This window comes from Diadema antillarum, unplaced genomic scaffold (genome assembly GCF_040938485.1).
Source record: "Diadema antillarum isolate AM-2024a unplaced genomic scaffold, OU_Dant_1.0 scf00000071, whole genome shotgun sequence".
Lineage (NCBI taxonomy): Eukaryota > Metazoa > Echinodermata > Echinoidea > Diadematoida > Diadematidae > Diadema > Diadema antillarum.
In genome coordinates, this window is record NW_027270960.1 from 10,743,805 (window position 1) to 10,767,570 (window position 23,766).

The following is a 23,766-nucleotide window of genomic DNA, read 5'->3' on the forward strand; positions in this document are numbered from 1 at the left end:
AATTCCTCACAAAAGATGCCCACATGCTTACTGTAGGCTTGTGTGCAGGGTAGTAAATCGCTAGCTATTGCAGAAATCGGCATATAGTATGCCATCTCCAAAAATATTGGGCTACTTTTGCCAATGTTAACCTTATGAGGACTTGCCTGATTGAAATGTTGTCATCAGCTTCCCCAACCAAGAATCAAATTCCTCATACATTGACCTTTTGGGACCTTGTGACTGCCGTCCTTCTCGTATGACTGCCTAACATGGCATATCTACAGAATCTGTCATTTTTGCATACAATAAAGACAAGAATATATATTTCTTGAATCTGTGTAAAGGATTGAAAGTCATTTGTCCAAGTGAAATCTTCTTTAACATCTTCCGCGAGTCCCAAAACAAGTTGTTTCTTCAGAAAATGTTAACCCGTTGACAGAGACTCCAACCCCAAGCACCTTCTGATCTGGAGATTCTCCCGCCTGAAACCCCTAGCAAACAGGAGACTCCAACTTGATGTGCGCGAAGCGCGAAGTTCCTTGTGGCCGGGGTCCAGCTCTAGGGTTGTAGATGTTATCTCGTGCTATCTAAGGCTTGTTTTTTCAACATACAATGACAATAAGTAAGAAATCATTTCAAGCGGGAGAAACTATATCTCAAGCGGGAGAACGGGAGATTTTGCAAAAATGGGCTTTCGGCGGGAGATCTCCCGTCGAAAGCGGGAGAGTTGGAGTCTCTGCGATGAGGACGGGCTGATTTTGCTGCAACATGCATTTCTCATAGACACCTGCCCAAGTATACGGTCAGTTTTACAGTAAAGGGTGTAACTTTGATGTGGCAAGGGTCAAAAATTAAAGTTGTGTTTCCATTTTTATCTTTGCTTTTATTTTATATAGGAATGTCTATATTTTCAATATTTTGTCATTCCAGAGCTTAATTCTTAGGCTAAATATGAGAAATGAAGTTACTATTATGGAATTTTAGATAAATTTAGGTAAAAACAACAAAAATGTTTTGGTCACCCACAGCAACCAAATGAAGATAAATGGTGGAGGTAATGCAACTTTTCATTTGCTGTGAACATATATTTGAAATATCAAAACACTTTTCCCCCAACAGATATTCGCTCTTGCAATTATTTGGATGTGAACTTCAAATTTCAAGGTAAAAATGGTACCTGACAAACTATTTTTAAGTTAAAAGAATGTTCTAGAAGCAAGAGCCACTCTAAACATAGCCCTAAATAATCTCTTGGTAACAAACATTTATCAACCCAAATCCCAAAGAAATTTGATTATTTTTGACAAAGTTGAAATTTTCAGACTTGTGAGTTTCGGAGGCTTCAGTTAACAAACTAGTGTGTTTCGGAGGCTTCAAAACTGCTAACACAAAGTTCTAGTCCTGTATTCACTTAAAATAATAAAACTACAGTACTTAAGCAACTATCACTACATGCTAGAATAAGAACAAGGCATCAATAAAATGTGAATAACAGTATACAGATGTACATTTTATGGCAGTGCATAATGTTTACCCTTCATACAAAATGTACTTATTATTATAAGGAAATTGGCTTCCACAAAAGTGAATAACAAACCGTGTACACTTTGAGCAATGCTCAGTTCGAATTTATGACATTACATGAGGCAATATGATTCTAAAGGAAACTGCAACAGTAGCAATAACAGTACACTGATTAGGAACATTTTTTTTTTTTTTTTTTTTGCGGTTTAAAGTTAGCAGCAACGCATGTTTCGGAGGCTTCATCATGACTGTTAACATGCAAAAATGGCCCATTTTAAGGTGATATGAAGTACATTAATGCAGCTGATTGTTTCCAAATAACTAACAATGTTGTAACATGTAAAATAGTATTTATTTGTATGCGGAAAAAAGACTTTCCAACATATATGTTAAGAGACAAAGAAAAATATTTTAAATCTTTATGCTCAGTTGTATACATACACTGTATTTGCATATCCATGACTTTGGCAATGCAGAACATGATTAGGCTACACACATGAACAGCTGTATGCATTTGTCAAACTTTTCATCATAATGCAGTAAGAATTACTTTCATTGAGTTAGAACTGTAGCTATAGACTTAATGCAAAGATTATGTTTGCTTGCTTTATAAGTGCAGTTTGTGGGATGTATATTGACATAAACCACCCATCATAATTGTTTTATATACATATGTACATGTGAAATCAATTTCAACTGTTGATGAGAAAGGGATAGAAAATAGACTATGTGATGGCATGACGGTTAGATTGCAACATAGCATTGTAAAATATAGAAAGGGGAACATTCTTTTGCATATGACCATGCCTGATATCCCCTACTATAGCTATCAAATGCACTGATCATGGTTATAGAACAGCAATCTTGAACACCGATCAGCCATTCCATGTAAGGGTCATCATCAAACTGTCATCATTAAAATGGAGTTGGAATAATCAATATATTGGTGATATTATCATGGAGCTCAATAGAAATTGAAATGGTCAAGATCCCAGTCATCTTTTTGAATCGCCTGTTGAAAAGATAAATGTACATACCCTACCCATGACTGTGTACGAATTTGAATTAAAAAAAAATGTTGACCAAATGTATAGTTCCCTATAATATTATATGATAGTTAGAATTTTACTTTCTTTTTCTGTGGTATACAAGTCACCCCTGTTTCATATCATTTTCTTTTTCTTTCTTTTTTAAATTCTTCAAAGGCTTTTTTTTTATAGTTATTTTATAAAATTCCAGTTTGTGTGACTCCTGTGACAGCTAGGAGGCCTGTTTTTGAAGGTACGCATTAAGAAATTGCTAACAGAACTTTTACTGTTTCTAAAAATGACAACCTTTTTAGCAAAAAATTGAAAAGCAGCAAATGTGTTTAAATATCTAAGTTTTTTAGAAACCCACAAGTTTGTTTTAAATAGTATATAAACCCACAGACTACAGTTTTAACCCTTTGAATTTCAAAATAGTTAGGGGCTTGTAACTTTTTCCAGAAAAGCCAGGACTAAACAGATTATAAAGATTTCAATCATTTCAATATTGTTCTTCATGAACATAACTTCTCCAGTCACCCACCCATGTAAACTACATGAACCCCATGGCAACAGGCTAGTAGAGGTCTGTATGTCATTTATAAACAATCCTATCCCAACCATTACTGTCCATTTACTGCACTGAGAACTACATGTACATCCGCAAACATTTCATAGAGTCTCACACATGTATGCGAAGAGATGTTTCGTAACACAAGTTACATTTTGTTTAATCAAAAATAGTCAAGTGGTCACTGCCAGCATGATAAAGTATGGAAAATAGGGTATAGTATCAAGACTGTGTTGCACCTTGCATGCCTCAGATCTGACATACAGATTGATATGAAAACCTGTCTGAATGAAGTAATCAAATGTCAAAATTCCAAAACAGTACCCTGTGATCCAAGTCACACCACAGAAATGATAATCTGCAAGATGTTAGCTATTTTCAAATCCAATCACAAATTTATTGATTAATTATTTTCCTCCAAATAAGTATTGGAAATGAAAGCCAAAGAACTTGTTAAGAAATGGAAAGCTGAAAAAGTCAAGATTTTAGTACATGGCAAAAACAAATGCCATGTATACGTAACAATGGAATGGATTTGTCAATGGGTTATAAATGGACATGTAAAAGATTGTGTTTCGAAACTATTATACTCAGATGATAGTGAGTCGAAAGTGTAAAAATCCAAAAAGTATTTTCCACCATTTGCTCTGGATCATGCATAAAAGATACAACCTTAAATTCAAAAGTAATATATTTCTTAGTTAAGTGTATGCTTCCCTCTTGAATAACCATCTATTAAAGTCCTTGAATCTTCAGGACAGGAATAGTGTTCAGTTCTTTTTAAAAAAAAAGTGTATTTAACTCTAAATAATCAATTGTTTGTTCTTCATTATCAAAGTCTAACCAGTCAAAAGAGTGATACAAATATGGTCACAACACTTCAACTTCTCTCAAGAGTAAAAATGAGTTATCCAACTTATGAACATTGATGTATCCACAACTACTTGCTTTGTTGCACTACTGTTGCATGATGTGGGCATGCAAGCAAGCTGGAAGTCACTTTCATTACTCACAATATCTAGCCTGTTCCATTGTTTCAAAAGGAAACCTACAAAATAAATGCTTTTCATACATTTAAACAACTATCTACACCTTGCTTGAGGAATCATTAAGTCTCATTCAGTCCAAACAGTTATTTGATAGACTTAGAATTACAAAATTGTAATCAAAACATTCCATTTACATGCTGTTAACATAAAATGAAGCCTCCGAAACATCTGGAAAATTAATCTGGTATGCCTTATGTTTTTATGAAAATCATGTATGTTATGTAGAAAGTGATGGGTAAATTGTGTCTTTTTTAGTTGATATACACTGTTTAAACATATTTGTGGGGCAACATCCTCATCTGCTAATATTTTATTGCTGAATGAAAAGGTGAGTTATGTGTGACACGTCTGCACTGTTTAAGAAAAATAGGTAAATCGTATAGTAAATCTATATTGGTGAGTAAACAAAGCAGCCAGAACACTGAATGTGATTAAATATCTTTAGATATGTCATAAGCGATCATTGGGTGGGTGAACAATAAATCTAATTTGATTTTGTCCAGAGAAAATCACAAAAATGCAGTGTTAACATCCTTTTGAAGCCTCCGAAACCACTTTTTCTCTATAAAGTGTATTAGCTCAAAAAATTATTGCAGTATCATAATGTTTGTATTATTTTTGTTGTCTGTCCATGTCTGTTGATGATTTCATGGCATAATTTGGGGCAGACACTCAAAGAATTTATCAGAAATGTCAAATTAGATGTTTTTGCTGTTTCGGAGGCTTCATGCGTCTCGGAGGCTTCACGTGTTAACGGAAAATTTCTATTGTCTCCTATTTTCAGAGAGTTTGGCGGATCTTAACTATTTTTGGTCTATTAGGTTAGGGCCCCATATCCTACATTTTGACATATAGATTAGGTCGCTTCTCTTATCTATATTCATATTATTTGACTAAACACTTTGTTTCGGAGGCTTCAAAACTGCTAACGGAAATTTCACTTGGTGGAATAAAATAATCACAAAATTTCAAATAGCCCTAGAATCAAGTGAACTTTGATGTAAGTCTAAAGTTTAGCTGTACCTTACTATTTTCCACATAAAAGAAAGTAACCAAAACACATCCACTGATCATTACTGTCCATCAAAGTTTGTAAACAATTGTTAACGGAAAATGAAGCCTCCGAAACCTCAAATTTGAAGTCATAGTATTCTAAAATAAAGGGCCAGATACAAACCAAACTAATTTGGTCATTACAATTGACCATACAACTATGCTTTTAACATAAAAAATTAGATCTCTGCAGTTGCTGTAGAAAATTATTAACATTTCAAAAATGTTATATAAATTTCAATGCAACAAAATAGTCATTTTTAGGGTACATATGTGACTGTCAAAACAAAACGCATCAATACCTGGACCTGATTATGCTACCCAAGGTGGCTACTCATAAGGTGACTCACATGGGAAAAAATCTTTGAGATCTGTAAATCTATGTGTTCAGGGTGGGCCAAAAGGCTAAAAATTGAAAGTTACACCCTTTACCGTAAAACTGACCATACTTGAAACTACTCTTCAGTGGGTTATGTTTTTTTGTTTGTTTGTTTTTTGTTTGTTTGTTTTTTCAATATTCTCCCCGTGGACCAATGGCAAATTGAATATCACATGATAAAGAATGCCAGCCCCTATGGTCAATGAGCTCTTTGCATGATATCTTAAAGGGAACCCAAACCCAAAGAGCAATGTAGATTGAGTGAAAGCAGCAACATTAGTAGAACACATCAGTGAAAGTTTGAGGAAAATCAGACAATCAATGCAAAAGTTATGAATTTTTAAAGTTTTGATGTTTGAACCTCTGGATGAGGAGACTACTAGAGGTTATGACATATGAGTGGACAACAATATAAAGAAAATGTAAAGAGAATTCCACAAAAATTCATTTTTCATGAAAATTACACATTCCATCAACTTGATACTGACATATATTAAGGCTAGCAATTATTCCCCCTGCTTTCTGAAAGCGGTTAGTCAAGTGCTCTTTCATTATGCTAGAAAAGTGAATTTCAATAGAATTTTCTTTATATTGTTGTCCACACATACGTCATAACCTCTAGTAGTCTCCTCATCCAGCGGTTCAAACACCAAAACTTTAACAATTCATAACTTTTGCATCGATTGTCCGATTTTCCTCAAACTTTCACTGATGTGTTCTACTAATTTTGCTGCTTTCACTCAATCCACATTGCTCTTTGGGTTTGGGTTCCCTTTAAGCATGAGGTGCATGAGAAGTGCAGTAACATGCACCTCTGCCACTTGGCATTTACGCAGCACATTCATTGGTATTTCAACTGAGATTTAGTTGCAAAAGATAATCAAGGAGAATACCACAGGTGAGGAAAGTATCGTCATCTCAAATTTTCATCAATGTTTCATCAGAGCTTTCTAAAAGTCACTAGATAATGGAGAATTTGTTTACACCAAATAAATCTAGCAGGTGCACTTGAGTGCAGTATTTAGATTTTCAAGGTTGGGTGTCATTTCATGCATGAAACAAACAAGAGGTTTTTGAAACAACATCATTTACATGGTCATAAACATTGAGATAACCATTTAAGATCATAATTGATGACTTAACATTAGTTACGTTCAGACGGCAGGCCCTAACCTCGAGGTTTAGCTCTTGCCCCCTAATTACGACGTGTGTCCACACGACGAATCTTAACCTCGAGGTTACGAAACCTCGAGGTTAAGCTTCTTAGAATGATATTTTGTGATTTGTAATACCTCAAAACACACTTTTTTTAAACAATGATGTGATTGCTCTTTTCTTCAGGATCATGCATTTTACTTGTGCTGTAGTTCGAGATTAATTGGGACTAGAATAGCACAGGAAAGCATGCATCTGAGAATGTTGAGTGTGGCTTCACACAGTGCAATATTTGTAAATGCCAAATATTTGCAGTGTGGATTTTTTTTGTGTGTGTGAATTTTATGCTCTGTTGAACAATGTGCAAAAACACACAATTGTTTGGGGAATATCAAGATACAAAGAAGGACAGTCATCGGCTGAACCGTGATCAAAGCATTAAGTGTAGTAAAATTGGCCCAACATGAACGAAAGAAACAAAATATTATTGCGTTATCACTTGAAAGTTTCCATTTTTATAGTAATCAGACAAATGCAGCCTATAATAGGCCTATCAAGCTTACCATGCTCCCAAGAAAGATGAGTATTATTCGTGGAGAAGATGGGGGCTTTACCCACTCTAAACATCTCGCATCCGCAATGACGATGCACTGTGCACCTGTGTAGTTTTTAAATGCGGAAGTTGAGTCATGAGGTGGGAAAAATGAGATAGTGGGCGCATCCTTAAATTTGCTGTCTGCAAATGTTTTCTTTAAAAAAAAGAAGTTATGAATAAGTAGTCCTTGTTATCATATTATTGAATTTCACAGAATCTACTGGGAACTGTGGTGAAAGTAAAGTTAACATTATACCTTGTGTAGTTACTGGCATCAGACCGAAATTTACATTGATTTAAAATGTTCAGGCAGATGCAAGAAATCTGCTTGTCATCCGAGAAGTTGTTCAAGAATAAAGTTTTCTGCCTGTGTTGGTCTAATCTTGATGCGATACAATGAGATGAGTTAACAGAATTCTACACACCAGCATCCTGCAGAAAAAAGAAAATAAAAAAAAAGATATATCTTGGAATTCTTGGGTGGCAGCCAGTGGAGGGGAATATACAAATAGTTGAGAATAATCCAATACGACTGCGAATCAGGAACAGTGAAGAAAATTATCATTGTGTGCTGTAGTTTCACACTACTTAACTATTGGAACTTGTCCAAACCAATGAAATGTGTTTGTGTGGTCAAAGTGCTTTCTATCCAACAAGTCTTCTCCAGCCACAAAACAGTTCTGGTAGCAGTCGTGCATTGGTGGAACGCATGGCAAGCAGTTGCTGGCACAAACCTGTGATTGGGCTGGAAAAGGTGTGTGATGCAACATTGTACTGATTTTGCAAAGTTAGCATCTGCGGAGTTTTGAAATTCGCTGGAAAGCGGATACTGAGTAGGCCTACATCCTATCAAAACCAAAGAGATAACTGTGTTTGCACAACCACAGGTATGATGCAACAATCCATCTCATACTCGGTTGGCAGAATTGTGAAGGTGATGAGTAAAAAACTTTTCAGGATTTTATTCTTCTGTGCCAGGATATGGAGTTGCTTCATTTGCCAAAATCTTCATATGATCATCTAGAATATTCATATAGTATTTATCATCATTTTTCCATATTTAAATCATTACATTACGGAAAGTGAAGAGGAGTTCTTATTCTCTTTGGCTCTTGAGAGTTAAAAAGGTATTGTAACAACATCTAAAGACAAACCAAAGTTCAAAAAGAGGCATGCTTGTGAGAGGAGGGTTTTTTTTTTCAGAGATTTAGTGGATGAGAATTCCTCCTTTCAAGACAAAAGGGCCATTGATTTCCTGAAATTGAATTGTCGGTTTTCCGGTACCTATTCACAGCATTTCAATATTTGCCATTAAAAAACTGCAGTGGCAGACATCTGGTCTTTGTCATGCCATGCAAAACTGGTCGCGTAGTGAAAGATGAATTTTTCTTGAGCTGAGCATTGCCATCCCTAAAGTTACTGTACATGTAGCTCTGGTGGACTTTGAAATATGTGTATGTTATTGAACTTACAGCCATTCACTGAGCATTCACTTCTGAAGTTTCTAGCCAAGTCAGCTGTGATTTGATAGAAAAATATGATGCCAACTATTAGAATAATAGTAATAGAATTCTAATATCACTTGAAAACATGTAGTTTGTAATATGAAATTATTGCAAATCGACCAATGAGGCTGTAATAAAAATAGGGTAGACACCTTGGATTATGTTTGTGATATGCTCGTGAGAAACTAACTGTTTTATACTCTTATGTGAGCATTTTTACTCAGTGTGATTTTTGATATTCACTGCAGAGTACGTATGTATTTGTAGGGAATCAAATCAGAAAATCTATTTGAGACATTATACGTTTGTATAGGACCTATATGCAAACTGGCTTCTTCCTCTATTATGCTGTTAACATGTGCATGTCATACTTTTGGTCGCCAAAAATAGGCCTTTTCACTGTAAAATGTACGGAAGCATAGAAAATCATCAGTTTTGACCCAAATTTATCCATACTATCTCTTCCACACATACGAAAGATTTTTTTTTTTTTAACAATGCCACAGCTGCATATGAAACAATGGCAATATGACATTTTCAGACTTGAAAGTAAAAGATTACTAAACAGAGGAGTGAAGGTTGAGGTGTGAGTTTTCCTCAGTTTGTCTCCCTCTAGAAATGAAATTTGTAAGATCGCAACTGCTGATCTATAATTTTTAACAAACATGTCTGAAAAATGGAACCAGCGGGATTCAGACCTGTCAATTACTGCTTTCCGAGTCTCTGCAGGTCTCTCCAGTATAAAGATACACATTACATATTTTTTGTAGATGAAAGTAATCTGTAGCATGAATGGAGGGTTACTGTAAAAGGAGGAATGTTCACGTGCATCTTAATTTTGTAAATTTCATGAGCGCCAAGATTCGCGAAATTAAAGTGCACGCGAAAGTTCTTGTTTACACTATAGATGCATTGAACACCAGTGGCAATTCACAAAAATTTAATGCCATAAAAAGGCCATCGACTCCAATTCGCGAAAATTTCATGTTGCGAATATATCGTGTTTTAAGGGCTTTTTACACTTGTAAATTTTTGCTTAGCCCCGGACCAACGGTGGGGCTAAGGGGGGGCCTTAGCCCCACCGTTGGTACGGGACTATCCTTAGCCCACTTTCTGTTTACACTCGTTTTTGCCAAAGTGGGCTAGCCCCACCGATAGTACGGTACTATCTGGCCCTGCAAAATAGCAGGGGTTAGCACCGCAATTGCGGTGCCAAGCAAGTGAGTGTAAACAGAACGAAAAAATAATCCTGGGCTAAGCGACGGAGACGAAGTCCGACCCTCACTGACCAATCAGAAACGAGGTAATCAAGTGCTGCCGGTGCATGCGTGCACGTGTACAGTACACAGCGTAATCATGAATATTCATGTGGTTTGGAAAGTCCGGGGCTAAGAAATACGAGTGTAAAAAGGTCAGTTTTCTCCTTAGCCCCGGACAAGAGATAGTACGGGACTAATTGGCGAGTGTAAAAAGCTGAAAAAATTGGTACGGGACTAACGATAGTCCTGGGTCAGAGAAAGTCCGGGGTTAAGAAACGCAAGTGTAAAAAGCCCTTTACAGTACTCTGTCTCTCTGCATGTTTTTCTCTCCCCTCCCTCTCCGTCTTTCCTTCTCACTCTCTCTTTCTCTTCCTTTTTCTCTTTTCCAAGTGGAGTCATTCAGTTTGTTGACCTTCCCTTGTTATTCCATTCTCCCATTGCAGAGGGCATTATGGTGCATTGAGAGGCAAGCTTGTTTGAAAGTTCAACCATCCTCAATTCCACTGGGATTTTGGGATTCACTCTGGGACTGGGGCAATTCCTCTAGCACCATGAATAGACTCATTGTTGGAGGAAAGTTTTCCTTCCTCTTTTGCCTTTTATTTTGCCCTTTTTTTTTTGTGGTTTGTTTTTGACCTATCAGGGTACTGTAGCTGGATGGAGCAGTTGGGGTGGGGAGGAAAGGCTAGGAGTGAAATAGTCTGGCTTCCAGACCATCTGCCCATACTATTTTGCCACACAAAATGTTGACGCCTTCCAAAGACGAAAGCAGTAGCAGGTTCAGGTGGATGGTTCTGCAGACGGCAAAGACGGCAACTTGGGTGCGGGCGGCGGTTGGCCGTCACAGAGGGCGCATTTTGTAGAAGGGGCTACATAGGGCAGAGGGTCTGGAAACCAGACTAGGAGTGAACTAAAGATGGGGTGAGACTAAAACTAGTGAAAGTAAAAATATGAAGTTTGATCTGGCCTCGGATGGAATGCAGACAAATATGATTGGTTTGGAGGAGTTAAGGGGGGGGGGGGCCTTGGTATATTATCTGTAGGCCTATTTCTCTGAGTTTTGAGAGAAGCTTTTATGTTCGCGAAGGTTCAATTTTCATGAATCGATGTTGGACCACAATAATAATAATATGCGAAAATATCGCCACCGATCTTTAAAAAAAAAACAGGCGTTAGTGCACTTGCAACAGCCTCAGTGTCAAATCGCAGAAGCAATATCTCGCGAAAGTGTCTATAACCTAGTTATTCGCAAAAATAACAGTTTGTACAGTAATTGTATAAAGAAATGGCATGATACTGGCGTATGATATTATTACTCTTATATTCCTGACTAGATCAGGTTTCAATGTGAAAACATATATTGTAATGGTAATGATTCTGTGTCAGATGGAGACACCTCACAATGTTTTTAAAATGAGGCTGTGTTCTTGGCAATATCCTATTTGCATTATGCCTCGGAGAATACAAGGTTTTTGTCAGGTCTACACAAGCAGCACATTTGTTGTCATTCATACGCTGTAAGTTTATATTGAACACTGCATGGTATATTAACTCTGAAAGTACTGTAGGTATGAGCAAATCAGATGAAAATAGTTGAAAACATTTTACAATATTATTATTTTTTCTTTTGGTAAAAGGTGTGCACTCAAGGTAAAACATTCGCCAAAAGCAAGGAACTGCTAAAACTCATTGACATTTCATGTACTGCTTTTGAGGTATTCTGCATGAGGTATAGGATGGCCTATTTGTACAGTATGTATAGTATGTATGTTTCTTGAGCACTCAGCAGAGTGAATTTAGCACAATATAAGTCACATATTTTTCTCATCAATGTCATTATTATCATTATCATAATCATTATCATTATCATTATCAGCATCAGCATCAGCATCAGCATCAGCATCATTATTACCTCTGCCAGGGAAAAAGCTGTTTTAATTGCCGTTGGCTTGTTTTGTTGTATGTTTGCAAAATAATTCAAAAAGGTGGGAACAGATTTGAATTAAACTTGCAAGAAAAGTTGATGATGACACAAGGAACAGGTGAGTACATCTTGGTAGTGATCCAGGAATTTTTTGTGGATTTTTGAAGCATTTTTTATCTTTTTGCAGATAGAGTCAATGAACTTAGGATTTCTAGCTGCGCATATTTGAGGTTTGCATGTATACGCGCTCTAAAGCGCATGCTCTGCTCAGGCGAGGCACCACATGACTGAAAGCTGATGACATAAACAAAAGGCTTCTATTGGGAAATTGGACGATTTTCAACATTCATATGGGTGGAAATGAGCTGCTTGGCGAAAGTCTGCACTCTGCGAGTGCTTTTCTCATTATCATTATTACAATTTACAGTCATATGACAAGTACAGCGCCTGGGTCTCCAGGGCATACTATGACTCATTCAAATAACTGCAAGTTTTTTGTTATGTCTCTAGTTGTTCACATCTTAATTGATCTATTAAATGCTTTTGTGTTCTTATGTTTTCATTTGACAAAACTCTCTTCAGTGATGTATTCTCCTCTGGAGACCAAATTTCACCGGTTTCATTCAAAAAGCTTGTTTTATTCCCCTCCCCAACTGTTGGGACTAAACCACAGGTTTTGACAATGGATATCTCTTGAGCCTCCTGCATCAATCACGACAAGGCATATATGTTGCCATGGAAACCTATCATTGACAAATTACATCAGTAAATTCTCTGTCAGTTTACTGGGGTAAGAAGACACTCATATCCTAACCCAAGTCCCCAACCTGCAGAAAGGTTTTGAAGAGACAAACTCTGAAAGAGGATCTTTGTTCTCGGGGGTTCTCCACCAACCATTAACCCCTGACTTTATCAAGCATGGGAACGATCAACTGTCAACACCGGAAAGATGTTGAATAAATTGCTACTAAGCCATGTATCCATATATTATTTAATCAATGCCACAGTCAAACACATGCTTTTTTCTATTTCTTTTTCTTTCAACTTTGCTGCAGTAGTGCTAAAATCATATGTGGTCATACTACAGCTTCATGTGTGATATGAAAAAAAAAGTATTTTATTCTGGAAACAGGCTCCAACTTTCTAATCCAAAATAGTTTCATACATTTTATGTCTTTTGACTGATCAGTATTAAAATAATCATTATGAATTTTTCCTTTTTTTTTATCAAAACAAGTAGGCCCTATGTGCAAAGCTGACTGAGAAAAGTTTCTGAAGACAGCACAAACCATACTGGGTCCTTTGGAAAATCATAGTGTCTTCACAAGTATGACAATGAAGTGAGACATGGTTGGTAGTTACAACCGCACACTGTAGCCTCCAGTCCATGGCCTGTTTGCACCTCTGGTGTAATCATAGGAATAATATTACTGTTGTCCACCAAAGCAGTGGTTGCTTATTTGGCCACAACTTCCCAGAGTTTAGCTTCAAGAGTATAGGCCGTTTAAATCCACTTGCTTTTTTTTGAAGTCTTCAGTGTGAACCCATTACTGTAAAAGTGGATATTTTCACGCGACTAATTTTTCGCGCTCAGCCGGGTAAGAAGAGTTTCGCGTGTTTTTAATTCTGTGTAATCAAGGATATCAACTACTGGAACATATGCCAAGCAAAAATATTCGCGTTCTTTTATTTTCACGCTAATTTCTGGTTGCGCGAAATGCGCGAAAATTTCAACACCACAAAAATTTCCACTTTTACAGTAATCAGGAGACACAACTCTAACAAATGTCAACACTGCCAAATCACCCAATGAGGGGACTCTGAATCTATAAACTTGCACTACTCAACCTGGGGGGGGGGGGGGGGGGGGGTGTTTCATAAAGCTGTTCTTAAAGTTACGAACGACTTACGAACGACTGGTGATCAGTTCTGATGTGCCATACTTATCAGAATTTCCATAAATCAAGAACTGATCACCAGTCGTTCTTAAGTCATTCGTAACTTTAAGAACAGCCTTATGAAACACTCCCTTGGATACTGTACCGAATCAGAAAAAAAAAAAAAGCAGTCTGAAGCCTTGAAGTCAGGCTAAGTCTTTGTGGGAAGTACGTGTGTCCTGTGCACTGCGTGCTGAAGTGAGAGGTCAAAGTTGAAGACGTGCACATGCCAGGAGGAGAAACGACACCTTGGCCTGCGGATATGATGATACCATGGAGCAAACTGTAAATCGTTGCTGTCTAGCTACAACAAGCGTGTTTTTACTTCAAACTAGTCCGTGAGACAAGAGTGCTTCTTGTGGGTCACTCTTCCCTTGCTATGTTCTCATGCTTCCATTATCAAGGTTCACAGAGCATCCTCAGGTGAACTATTGTGCAGCAGCACTTTTACTTGAAAAAAAGTCACCCTTAACCATCTGTACATGTATACGAAAGATGAGTGGTTGTCTCAAGTGCGGCAAGATGGACGGAAAAAATATCAATGTTGGTTTATATTCCACATCTGCACTGTTTTTATTGACCATGTGTTGATTTTATGGTGGTACAGGTAGCGTGTTTATGAAGGTGAATTTCATTGAAAATATACTGTAAAAGTGGATATTTTCACTCGACTAATTTTTCGCGCTCAGCTGGGTAAGAAAAGTTTGCCGTGTTTTAAATTCCGCGGAAACATATATGGCAAGCAAGAATAATTGCCTGCTTTTATTTTCGCGCTAGTTTCTGCTGGCGCGAAATGGGCAAAAATTTCACACCGCGAAAATTTCCACTTTTACAGTAATAGAACTTCAAGATCAAACTTTCTATGAGCAAAGCAACTTCTTGGTATTAATCCCTTTCATGATCGTTTTAAAGGAGGGGACATTGAACACACATAATTTTGGGCCACTTTCATCAAATATAAATAACAGAACTCTCCATCTCCATACTTATCATGTATCAAAACAGACATTTAAATCGAGAGTCATTGTAAGATGTAGGTGCTAGTACTCCTGGAAGGGCTGTTTTAGATAGCAAATCTCTTGTGGATGAAGTGCATGAGGCCTGCCATGATGCAAGTCATTGCTACCGTAGTCACATTCACACACAGGAATTATTGGTTTATGCATCACGATGCGAAAATCGAGATTATTGCCACTGCATATCAGTCACACAAGCTGTGCAGGGCAAATAATTGCTGCAAGAGTTTTCCGTATAAAAAAACAACAACAAACGAGTGAGATTGATCTTCTCATTGCAATACGTACAACAAACGTTTATAATTCTTTTGTGTCCACACACAAAAATTGATGATGATTTTGGCAACATGTTGCAAAAATTAGTTATCACGGAACATCATGTTGGGTATGTGTAAGTGGGGTTCTTGATGCAACATTCACCTCCCATTTATTCATCATTCCTACAAATGTACAAATAGTCTTTGCTGTTAAATATACTGGTATCTTTTTCTCTCTTTTTTTTTTCATGATAAGGACCTACAGAACATTCTGTTTTTCTCCCCTTCCCAATATCGTTAGTTTGACCTTGTCACTTTCTAAGTTTGGTTCTGTTCCTTGTTTCTGCCAAGAAAAAAAAAAAAAAAGGAGGGAGGGAGGAGATAAGAAGGGGACCTTGATGTTTTGCATGTAGGGGACCTTGAAGTAGCTTAGATATAAAAGTTGTGCATCTGATATTTTGTGAGTAATCAAAACCACTTTTCTGCCTGTTTTTCCAGATGCTGTTAGGTTTGCTTTTCTGGTTTTCTGTGCAGAATTTGGGTTGACATTGACATGATCAAGTGCATGCTTATCAACATGCATTATAAGGGCCCGCTTCATACCCAGCAAAACTTCTGATTGCTGCCAAAACATTTTACATCATCAAATAACATTTTTTTTTACCTTGCTCTAAGAAAAAAAAAGAAGATGTTTTTCCAAAAAAAAAACTGTGATTAAAGCAGTTGTTCAATCACCATTGTTGCTGATTTTAAGTTGGTCAGATACTAGTAGCAGCTGCAGCTGGCACTAGCCCAGGCTTTTGTACCCTAACAAAGGCACTGGCATTCAACAATCCTGACCACATGGTTCCAAAACACAAGCAGAGGGAACCCTCCAACAAAGCACATTGCTGGAAGAACAAAACGGTTTGTAACCCAGCACTCTATTGGTTGACTGTAATCACTTAGGCCACACCCCCTTCTGTCTAGACTGCTACCATAGGCTCTGATATGTTGAGATTGAGACTTTTTTTATATCTTTCTCTCTCTCTCTCTTCTGTACTTTGTATTTCTGTGAGTCAGAACCTGAGATCTTGAGTGGTGAATGGACTTCTCTGTGCAGCAACCTTGCACAAAGTTCAGATGGTTGTGAAGATAGCTTGTTATCTCTGCCCAGATTTACACCTGGTTGTTCAACAACTATTCTGCAGCCAAGAGTGCCTTGTAAATTCATACCCTCATCAGTTATCTCATTACAGACCGTGGCAGATTGGGAAAATCAATTGCCTATGAATTGCTTACATCCACCAGTGTATGAAAAGTCACAGTGAAAGGATTAATTCATTTAATTTCTGTCTTCCTGTAGAAAAGTGTCATCTCAGAAGATAAACTAATCTTGTGCGTGATGTGGAAATGATGTTCAAGTGGGGGGAAGAAATCAGACAAAGCAGGTAGTGCCAGAATGCCACATGAGTTGCACAAGTACTACGTATGGTGGAATGGCAAGGCATAGCCATACTATTATCCTCATCATGCAAGTGCTACTCTAAGGCTGCGTTCACATTGAAGTATACTATTCGGGTATAAGGTGCACGTTTTCGAGGGCACACGAATAGCTTGAATCGAACGATAGGATATCCTAACACCGGGTCACATAAGAGGGCACTATTCGAAAATGCTGAATAGCATAGTGGGAATCGCGCTTGTTCGATTTTCAAGCAGCGTATACCATCTTTCGTTTATGAAATGATGAAAATTTTGGCCTGGCTTTGCCCTTTAGCAAAAATAAGCATGTAGACTGACATTCTGATGCAGTTTAGAAATTGTTAATAAGATTGCTGGGATGATGATTGATAGGAGGAAGAAATCCTCACTGCATGGGATAGGGAGTTGATGGTGCGGGTGATGGTGTACTGGGTCGACTTGACGGCGCATAGCGAATAACGAATAGTGAATACCGTATACCGAGTACGGTATACTTCTATGTGAATGCAGCCTAAGGGAGCACCCCTTTACTGAATCTTATCAAGGTGAAACAAACGTAATGATACTACTAGAGTAGTTACTACAGCTGCATCAGTCAGACTTGATTAGGCAAGAAACCTAAGACTTTTGTATTGGGTCAAAAAACTGATTTCCCCACAAATTTTTTGGAAGAGGCTCTAAAGTCAGATGAATTTTACATTTTGACAGATGTAGTACTGCTCTGTTATTTTTGCCTACAGATATTTCGTGAATGAGGAGATCACAGACATTTTCGCGAGATGTTGTTTTCGTGAATGGACACCGATGCTATCGTATTAAAGTGCACTATTACCCCAGCACATTGTGACATTTTCGCATGTCGTTGACCAGGTGAGGAGGAGTCCCAAGTATACTCGGGCAGGGGTCTATGGGAAATGTGTGTTGGGGCAAAATCAGCTCGTCCTCAACGGGTTAAATTCACAGTCCAACAGTGATTCACAAAATTTGTAATATAAATGAAAATAACGGCTTATACAGTACTCTCCATAACAATTCCTTTAATTGAAACACCTTCTATGAAAGAGAGTAAAATATCCTTATTTTCACTGCGCTTCCTCTTCTTGTTTGTGTTTCTTTTCCTTTATGTGCATGTCTTATTTTTCCACCTTCTTTATCTCTCCACTAAACTGTTTTCTTGTTCCACTGCTGGCTTTTTCGCCGTTTATTTTTCAAAGGGCTTACCGTGCATCAGGTTTAGACCAAGCCAAGGAACAGGCAGGTGCACCAGATAATCAGAGGTGTCCTCGTTTGGCCCTTTGTCCCCAAGATGGGGCAGATGTCGGTCATGTTTGCTCAGGAGTCGGGGTCACTCCCAGTGAGCAGTTGGTCCCAGGTGCCTCACTTGACTGACTGACATGGCAAGTCTGGTCTGACCAGTACACTTGCATGGGTCAACATGGTGAGAGGTCAGTGTCAATGAATTGTCTTTGACCCCCATTTCTTGTCACTGGAAAGGTAATGATAATTCTTGAAACTTTGCAGTTATTTTCGAATACCAAATTGGAATTCTCTGATGTGTGAAAGCAAGGTTGTGATACCAAGAAATTGTTCTCGCTACTCCGAATAGTTGCGATGTTAGCTCTGATGATAAAGATTGTGAAGTTTCTTTAAAGTATTATGTGCATGCCCTGCGTACCCATATAGCCATTCCCAGCATGCTCTTTGGTTCACGTTTGACGTACTGATGGCGACGTCAATACAGTATCATGCAGTGCATGCAATTGTACAACTGCTCACATTTATTTGGCATGCTCTTCAGGGAAAGCAGAAAGTCACATGACTAAAATCAGTATTTTTCTGCTCTTTACAAAACACCTAGTGAAGTTTCATGCAAAGTTAAAGAAACTTTACACTGACTAGTAATTTCTCTTTTGAACCAAGTCAGGTTTAATTTGGTATAGTTTGCTGGGCAACTTTCTTGATAACTTCCCAATATTTCTGACATCGTGATTTTTGTATCTCAAAGTCAATGACCCTCTTATCAACAATCTGACGATTCATTCCTTAGAATCTGTATTGTGTTTTATTGGGTTCTCAGGTATAGATACCATCATAATATAAGAAAGATAGATACTGAACAGGCACACAAAAACACACACACACTCGCTGAGATGTAAAGAGCTCATAAAGTACAAATGCTTAAAGGGTGTGTACAGTTCTGGTCGAGGTGTAAATTTAGCTTTTAACATTTTGCGAGATATTCAGAAACCACTCCATGAGATGTCAAAGAGCATGCAGTTCTAAGGGGTATCAAAAGTTTATTCGATGAAAATCGGTTTTGAAATGGCTCAGATATCCAAAAACAAGGTGAAACAAAGAGATCCTAATAAAGTTGTGGCATGTCGCCTTTTATTATTAGCACTTTTTTGGATATCTCAGCCATTTGAAAATCAATTTTCATCAAATAAACGTTGAATCCTTCTTAGAATTACATGCTCTTTCATATTTCATAAGAGGCTTTTCATTATTTCACTTAGGAATGTTCAAAACATGAATACCTACCTCAACCAGTACTGTACAGTCCCTTTAACATTACCTGGCAAGTATCAAGAGGGTAGATTTGTTAAAAACATTTAATATCTTGTTGACAGCTGTAAACACACAGCTTACATTACTTACTATATTCCTTTCCCAGCTGTCTTCTTCAGCTTCTCTACTCAAAGTACTTTTGCAAATCAGGTTGTTGTTTTGTCTTTTTTCCCAACACATCTCTTTTCCTGTTATTTGTACCACTTAATAATCTCTGTCAATTACTCTCAGATTTTCTCTCTCTCTTGTTGTGAATCTCTCCATTCCTCACTTATCCCTCTCTTTCTCTGCCCTCGTAGTTCCGATGCGATCTGCTTTCCCTATCAGCGTCCTGCCAAGTTGGGGTCTATTTTGGGGAGATAAAGAAGAGGTAGGCAGGTGTGCTCTCGATATCCTGTCCGAACCGCGTTGAGTGAGGGCACCGTCACAAAAGGAGAGGAAAAGCAGGGAGTTCATCCTTGGGTCAGTGTCAGTGGCAAACAAGTGAGCCCTCTGTACTTCCCTCTTTGTACCAGGATAAGGTCAGTGTCCAACCCACTCCAAGATACACAGTATGCATTTGTCAATGTCAAGGGTATGATAATCTCCTGGGGTTGATTGAATAAGGGATATAAAAGGTATATTGCCTGCTACCAAGGGACTCTTTAAAGTCTGGCGAAAGGGCAGCATTGTCTTATGGTTCAACAGCATGGCAATGTCTGGTTATCATCATAGATGGCATCTTGTGTCTGCCAGCGCTCCTTTCTTCCATCTGCTAGCATCAGAGCAACATGTCACAAGATTTAGATTCAGTTGCACTGCCAAAAGGAAACCTATACTGTAAAAGTGGAAATTTTTGCGGTGTTGAAATTTTCGCGCATTTCGCGCAATCAGAAACAAGCGCGAAAATAAAATCACGCGAATATTTTTGCTCGCCATACATTCCTGTGCGTGATGTCTTGATTCCGCGGAATTAAAAACACGCGAAACTCTGCTGACCCGGCCTAGCGCGAAAAATTAGTCGCGCGAAAATATCCACTTTTACAGTACTATAGCATCTTGTCAGTTTTCATCAAGTTTATCATTAGGCCTGTCTTCATCAGACTGAAGTTTCAAACTAGCGTGCTAATTTTTTGGTTAGGAAATTAGCCCAATGTCATATTTACTCATTATTTGTGTAATGAAGACTCAAATAGTGCCCTATTTGATTAGGCAAAATTTTCCCCCAAAATCTTGATCTAGTTTGTGAAATAGCGCACTAATTTGTGAATTAGCGCACTATTTAGGTTGCGTCTCCATCAGCCCGAAATTTTCTCGATCCCATCAATCGAACTGCGCGCCGAGCCCACAGAACTCTACGTAGAGTTCTGTGGCTGAGCGAGTCGAGTCAAATAATGATGCAAGGTACACATGCGTCAACTTTCGGCTGATTTCCCAAGCAAGCTGTTTTCGAGCTGATGAAGATGCTCATGTGTAATATCGGGCTGTTTTCTTAAACTGCAAAATAGCCCGCTAGTTTGAACTTCGGTCTGATGAAGACTTGAAGATTGTCATAGCTAGAGTTACTATAGAGCCCTTTCTTTGCAAACTAATCCTATCACACTTTGTATGAAAATAGGATGTGATTTCCAAACTTCCAATGTTAGGTTTCAACTCATACTTCCCATGAGTTCATCTCCAGCATAGAAGCAGTTCCTTCAAGTTACTTTAACAGTCTTCCAATGCTTAGGACAATTTCATGTTCCTCTAACATAAAAGTACAGTTCCTGACACAAAAATTCTGAGTATACTGCCTTTAAAGGAAAATTTGCCCCATGTATATCAGATATATAAATGTGTAGATTTGGGGAATGCAAGAGCAAAAAAATAGATAAATAAGAGAAACACCAAGTGAATATTTGAGGAAAATCAGACAATTCATCCAAAATTTATGAAATCTGTAGAATTGATTTCATGTGCCTCCCTCTCTAAAAAGGAACTTTATGCAGCAATAATTTCACAGTCAACTTGAAAACAGTCTACGAGCAAAGTAATCTATTCTATCCCAATATGCCAAAGAAGACGCTTAAGAATGATTGGTAGCAATCTTGACTGAAAAACTAAGAATATACCATGAGTGAATCACTGCTGGTCAAAGTGGCCTGTTGGTAGAGTATACCAGGCTTAGACTCGTTTTAATCTGATGCCTAATGACGTGTGACATAAGATGGTACTTTGGGGCCAATGTACGGGCTTGCAAAAGGGGCCTTTCACACTGTGAGTGAAAAATTGTATTGTATGTGTGTGTGTATTTTATTATTATTATTATCATTATTATTATTATTGTTATCATTATTATTATCATTATTGTTATCATAATTATTATCATTATTGTTATCATTATTATTATTATTACTACTACTACTACTACTACTACTACTTCTACTACTACTACTACTACTACTACTACTACTACTACTACTACTACTACTACTACTACTACTGCTTCTATGAGAATGGGCCTAGAAAGAGACTTTAAGCTTACGGTCACTAACTGTGCTTCTTGAGGTAAGCCACAATTAGAAATTAATGATTGAATATGAGAAATTGATACTTTATACATATGTAATAATGAATATTACAATGTTCTGGGAATTCTATTTAAGTGAAAATAAGAACATCAGTCCAAGACCAGGGCCCTGATTTATCAAAAGATGTAATCGATTTTAAATTTCCTTAAAGGGACTGTACAGTACTGGTTGAGGTTAGGGATTCATGTTTTGAACATTTCTAAGTGAGATAATGAGAAACCTCTTATGAAATATGAAAGAGCATGTCATTTTAAGAAGGATTCAACGTTTATTTGATGAAAATTGGTTTTGAAATGGCTGAGATATCAAAAAAAGTGACAATAATAAAAGGCGACAGGCCACAACTTTATTAGGATCTCTTTGTTTCACCTTGTTTTTGGATATCTCAGCCATTTCAAAACCGATTTTCATCAAATAAACTTTTGATACCCTTTAGAATTGCATGCTCTTTGACATCTCATAGAGTGGTTTCTGAATATCTCGCAAAACGTTAAAAGCTAAATCCTCACCTCGACCAGAACTGTACACACCCTTTATTAACACACAGGCTGCCATAGACATACGATAGAAATCAACTTTATAATCAATTTTAACTCTTCATAAAACAGGGCCCTGATAGTATAAGGAGGGGGAAATGATGATATTGATGCCAATGGTACCATAAAACCAGCAATATTAGCGACATGAAATTTTATCCATTTTTAGTCAATGGCCTATTTTTGCAGCATAAAATTTTTTGCGAAATATCACTGGCATTCACTGCATATAATGTAGACAAGAACTTTTGCATGTTATACATTTTAATTTCATGAATCTTGGCTCTTGTGAAATTCACAAAATCAAAATGCACACAAAAGATTTCCGGTTTTGACAGGGTACATCTTGATGACTAACCTCTGTGGAAGACATCATGACAATCAATTGTAATTCTTATCAATAGGGGGCTGTCTTTAATTATTGCTGTTCTGTCTAGTGTACTAGTGCTGTTTTTCATCATTATCTTGACAATTATTAGTCATTCAGATGATCATTGTTATTGTGAATCAAATATTTATTGTGTAGATCTCATACACATTTTGCCTAGAAATAGAAAATTGATGTTTTGGCACTAAAAAAGCAAAGTATATTGGAACTTTATATGACTTAACCAAACCTGTATCATCATTGCAGTATTTTGTGCCGACAGAAAAAAAAAAAGTATAATTTGTAGATTTTACAGCAGTATCCAGCCCTGCCTCATTTTTCATATCACCCCAAACATTTTGTCTAATTGCCCACTCTGCAGACTTCATTACACTTTTCATTAGACTACAAGATATAACCAGATTCCAAGTTAGATTTGTTCACAGCCCACATTAGAGTGATATATGTGTAATAATAATATGATATGATCAGGATAGATGTTTGCATTTAATACATCATGTTGTAATACTTTCATAAACAAGCTTTTGTATTAAAAAAGAAACATGCAAACTAACAAACAAATGTACTCAAAAGCCTAGTGCAGCCATAGCCATGGCAGCATTGATGTGGGGGGGGGGGGGGGGGGGGGGGGGGAGGGGATAAAACACATTGCCATAAACCAGACAATAATGAGTTGTACTTTATGTCTGCAATTTCTCTAGCACTTCACACAGATTGGAAAGGGACAGGTTTAAATGGAGGTCAGGTCCGGGGTTGTCTGAACTTAAAGATACAGTTTACCTTTTGGAGCAGCGATTTAAAAAATTTTCGAGTTATCACATTTAATGCGTGTGTGGAGGTCAGTTGTATCACAAAACATCCTATCATATGAAAATTTGGCAATAAAACCCAAAATAGAGGAAGATATCACTGGTTTTCTTATTAAATCATAACTGTAGACGGTTTAGTCTGGAAACAATTTCATAATATCTATTGTTCACATTTTGTATAATTAACAATACTTATCGATTATACTGATTCAAATTTTTAC